The sequence below is a fragment of the Lagopus leucura genome, unplaced genomic scaffold (assembly GCF_019238085.1).
Source record: "Lagopus leucura isolate 7727_CA_CO unplaced genomic scaffold, USGS_WTPT01 Super-Scaffold_100051, whole genome shotgun sequence".
In the NCBI taxonomy this organism is placed as follows: domain Eukaryota; kingdom Metazoa; phylum Chordata; class Aves; order Galliformes; family Phasianidae; genus Lagopus; species Lagopus leucura.
Genome location: NW_024962297.1, coordinates 467,400 through 472,844, shown reverse-complemented (window position 1 = coordinate 472,844; position 5,445 = coordinate 467,400).

The following is a 5,445-nucleotide window of genomic DNA, read 5'->3' as shown; positions in this document are numbered from 1 at the left end:
CTGTGACTATGAGATGCTCAGCAGCTCAGTGCATCAGTGCTGGCATCCATGCAGCTGTGACCCAGATCAGGAGAATGATCTGGATTAACACTAATCCCCCCACCCCAAGGAGAGCAAGCCCTGCCGTGGGGCCGGATTGCTTTCAGGGCATCTCCTCCCTAAATAGACCAAGAGAGCCCAGCAGTGCCACCCCAACACGAGCACACTGACTGCAGCAGTGAGCTTTCTTCTCTCCTGCATCCCTGGAGAGAGCTGGAAGCTGATTTAGGAGCAGCACCCACCTGCTGGTAATGGGACACGTGCTCAGTGAGCCGTGACCGGCCCCGTCCTTGCAATTTGTGGATTTAATCTAATTTGCTCAGGGGGTTGGAAGGGTGGTGAGCGAACACAGATCCTGGCAGTTAACAGCCCCCGGGGGGGGCACTGGGAGCTGAGTTTCATGCTCTGCAGAGCCAAATTCCTGCAGCAGGAGCACAGCCACAGCTCCACGCTGCCACCACAGGGGTTCAGCCCCCCAGGCTCAATGCTGGCCCTGGGGTACAGCCATAGGAAATCCTTTTTGCACGGGGCTTGCTGCCAAGCCCCTGATGTGCAGCATGCATGCATCCGTGCACGCACTGCATGTACACACATGCACACACATATATGTACACGTGCACATGCGTGTACGCACACATGCCTGCATACCAACACTTACAGACGTTTTCACTGGAGCAGTGTGAGCTCCAGGGCGCACAGCAGCAAGCCATTAAAGGCATAATCCGAGCACGGAGAAAATTGTTTTCTTAAACAGGTTTATTCCTCCAAGGGACGTCTTTGCTTGAGAGATTTCCTCTATAAATTAAATCTGTCCCATGATCCAGATCAACGGCTGCGAGCCCCACAGCACTGCGTGGCTCTGGTCCCCGCTCTGGTCCTTATGCCATGCCACCTTTTGGAGCACAGAGCCCCTGGATGGGGGCTGTGGCACAGGCTGGGATCCTGCAGGGCACAGTGTGGGCAGCCCAGCCCTGCTCTGTCGTCGTGGCCCCCCCCCCCCCACTTGCCACCCCATCCCTCCTCCAACCCCTTCCACACCTTTTCCCATTGCTGCTCCTAATGAATTTTGGTAGCGATAGTTTCTAAAAGAATAGAAAACAATTATTTGCTCTGTTGGGGGATTAGATGATATTTAGTCTCTATTTAATAGAAAACTAATTAAATTACATGAGAAACTGAATAGAATTTTTTTGTTAATTATGAATTTTGCAAGCTACAAAGGCTAAATGATGATGGATTCTGTAATCTGCCGTGCTTTTAGCTAGACACTGAGATAAGATGACAGCTGAGAAAGAATGGGAAGAATGCATTTTAATTTCTATATCGATTCAATAACAGCTGGCTGAACAGCGATCCATTAATGGTGATCTGCAGGAGCTGACGTTGACTGGCAGGCTGACGGCTAATTATGTGAAAATTGGGGACACAGTGGTTAAACAGATGTGTGTGTGCTCCTGGAGGAGGCTGGGGAAGTGCTGGTGCCCTGTGTGCTGGCTTTCTCCATCTCTTCCCTTCACCCTGCATGGGCAGGTGGGTGCAGGGTGCTCGGTGCCAGGCGTTCCTTAGGGCTTTGATTCACTGGGATTTGGGGATGGGTGAAATGAGGGCATGGATGATTGGGATCCAGGTCAGCCGCTCTGCCTCCACCTGTGCTGGAGATGCTGTCTCCAGGCTGCTGTCTGGCATCCTGAGCTTGGTGCCCAGGTTTGGGCTGCCCATCACAGGCAGCATCTCTGATCCCAGGGCTGGAGCATCCTTAACCTCAGGGCTGGAGCATCCCTGCTTCCAGGGCTGGGACATCCTTGGTCCCGGTGCTGGGATATCTCTGCTCCCAGGGTCGGAGCATCCCTAATCCTGGGACTGGAGCACCTCTGCTCCCAGTACCTGGCTGGTGCCCAGCTGCCCATCACACAGTGCTGGGCTGCAGTGGGGTCCACCTTTTCCTTTCCACCTGCAGGGCTGCTCAGCCACTCTGACCTCTTGTTAATTAGGGGCTCGTTAGCATGGATCCAGGAGAACTTCAGCCCTGGCATTTGTGAGTCGTGGCTGCTCCACCAAAACTGAGCTGCCCATCAGCCTGCAGGGGGGATTCAAAGTGCAAAGTGCAAACCCACTCCTCTCTGAAGGCACTATGCTGTGTTTTTGGGGGAGCTCCTCTGCTACCTCACTGGATCAGCACTGCTGGGAGCACCAAGCAAGGGGTGCTTGTGGGAGCCCAACCACCCACAGGGTTTCATTGCATCAGACCTGTGCCTGCACAGCAGCGGCACGGAGATTTGCATGTGTTTACTCTGCTCTGATTTGCATAATGGATGGGAATAAATATCTTCTCCCTGTCACCGTAACACAGACAGATGGATCCCCTTCAAAGATTTGTTGGCCAATAAACACACCGAAACGATCATTCCGTCTTGTTCCAGCGGGCTGCTTGGTGCCATCAATTACTGCCCAGGATCCTAAAGGATGCTTACAGGTCTGCAGCTCAGCAGCCAGTTCCTTGGGGCTGCCACGTCCCCTCTGGGGATGTCCCCAAGCTTTGGCTGGTACCCGGGGGGGACACCACAGCTCCTGGCACAGATTTGGTGCTTTTCCCCCCCCCAAATTTTTTTGCTGGCCAGACAGATGACAAAGAAGACCTTGTGCAGCCAAGAGAGCGATCCCACCTGGCTCCTCATGCCCTGGGGATGCAGAGCTTGGCCAGGCCGTGCTGTAAGATGACCTTCCTGATGCCTTGTGGTCCTGGGATGCTCCCAGGTGACAGCGAAGGGACATGGGGGACATCCAATTTCTTGGGCTGCATGGCTGGCAGAACTTCTGCTTGAGTAGCCATCAGAAGCCAAGCATTGGGTAACCCATCCATCTGGGCTGGAAAAGACCTTCAGCATCATCACTCCAACCATTAACTGGACCCACTGGGTAACCCATACTGTCATAGAATCATGTCATAGAATCACAGAATGGCCTGGGCTGAAAAGGACCACAGTGCTCAGTGTTCCAACCCCCTGCTGTGTGCAGGTCACCAACCAGCAGCCCAGGCTGCCCAGAGCCACATCCAGCCTGGCCTTGAATGCCTGCAGGGATGGGGCATCCACAGCCTCCTTGGGCAACCTGTGCCAGTGCCTCACCACCCTCTGGGGGAAAAACTTCCTCCTCATATCCAACCTAAACCTCCCCGTCTCACTTTAAAACCTTGTCCTATCATCTAGGTTGGGAAAGACCTTCAAGATCATGAATTCCAACCAATAACCTGACCTACTGCATAACATACCATGGACTCATCGAGGTGTGAAAAAATCCTTTAGGATCATCAGCTCCAACCACTGACCTGACCTTTGGGGTAACACGTCCCATACATTCATCCAGTTTGAAGAAGACTTTCGAGAGCCTCTTGGTATTTCTACAATCCCTCCTTGCAACCCATCCACCCGTCCCATGGGGCCTCGGGCTTCAGGAATGCTGTGCCCCTAATGAGGGGCAGTGAGCACACGCTGTCATCCCCACGCACCACATTTCCATTTGAAAAAGGCAGCAATATTGAAAAAGAATGGCTTTCCACGAACAATGCATCTGGTGTACATCAAAGCACTTATCTTCACAGCTTCCTCCCGTCTCCATGAATGAATAATGTGACCCTGATTTTATTTCCTCCTAATATTTCCTCCGTCATTTGCACGTCGTCTCTTCTCTTTCTTTCCACAAAAGTAAAATAAAATAAAAGCAAAACGAAAGATCGCAGGTGCGGATGGAGGGTGGCAAAGCAGAGCAAGGGACAAAACGCTCAGCCCTTCCCCACCCGCTCACAAATGAAGTTATCTCCTCGCCTTCTAGGGAAGCAGCCTGACATGCTATATTGACCTTTTTAATCTAAAATTGATTCTTTGCAAAACTCCACCTGGTCGAGAGCCAGGCAGGATCTCGGCACCGTTGTGTTGGTTTTATCGCTCTCATTATTTTCCATCAGCACGTTTTGCTTTCCTCTGGTGTTTACTGGAGCCTTTGCCCCTCGCACTGATGGGGAGGGCTGAGCAGAGTAGGTCAGCCTTGCAATTGTCAACAAAGCGCCGTGAGTTGGTGGGGACCTCATTGGTGCTGACCTATGGGATCCCTTCACCCCACGTCCTTCCTCTGCTCACATCCATGAGCAGTGCCTCCTTTTCCAGCACCCCCGGCTCAGTTTGCAGCCACCTCCCCTGGGCTCTGTGAGCACACCAAATATCTGTAGTGCAAATTCTGCGCTCGGAGAAGCTGGATGTCTCCTACAGACCCCATCCTATGGCCGTGCCTGGACCTCCCAAAACATTCATAGGGGCACATGCCAGCACACAGCACCGGGGCAGGGGGAAATTCCCACTGCAGGATGACGGAACACATCCAGGAGTGGCAGATCCAGCAGGCTGGTGAGTGGGGATGTGTGCTCAAACGTTGGATGGGCTGGGTTGGATCGTGGACCTGCACCCACATCCAAATGCATCTGCAAACTGTGGACCATCAGATTCAGAACTGAGCTGTGCCGGTGCCAAAATATGTGCAATTTCAATAGATGCTTTGTTGTAAAAATCAAGGCTGAAGAAAAGAAACGCACGGAACTGTAAAGCAGTGAACTATTCCCAAGTCCTTCTGCTGGGTGGCAGGGAGAGGTTTCCAGAGCTCTGGGAAAACACCATCCCAAAGCACCATCCAAAGCACTATCCAAAGCACCATCCCAACCATTCCTTGGCAGCTTTGCACTTTCCACTCCCCCAGGTGCACTGTGGAGAAAGAACAAAGGTGGGCAGGGTGGGTGGCAGCTGGGGCCGAACTCTGCCAGCCCCGTGTGCCCCCACCTTCCTGCCCAAACCTCCCAGACAGGAAGCCGCTGAGAGCAGAAGCCCAAAGCCAGGTGGCTGGGTGCTGGACGGGGGTCACTCCCGGCCCTGGGGGGGGGCTGTGCATGCTCTGCACGGTGGGGTAGCTTTGCTTGCAAGGCTGTGTCTGTTCTCCCTGCAAACCCAGGTGCTGCCCTGGCACGGTCACTCCAGGGGAGGTGGTTGTGGGGTCCCTGCGCTCAGACTGCAGGCACCACCCACCCACAGCCCACAGGGACCGCAGGGTGGGAAGAAACTGGGGTGGGGGGAGGGCCGGGGGGGGGGGGGCAGCACTTCCTCAGCCCTTTACAAATCGAGCTCTAACCCACCAACAAAAGCGAAGGAAAAAAAAATAATAAAATAAATGTGCAATTGAAAAAGCACCAAATACCGATGCTAACGAACAGCAGCCGCGCCTTACCGCTGCTTGCGGGAGGCGGCCCCTCTCCCGGCTTCCCCCGACCGCCAGGAAGCCGCGAAGGGCTCACAGCGGGCGCGGCGTGCCTGGCCGCACCGCACCGCACCGCACCGCACCGCACCGCACCGCACCGCACCGCACCGC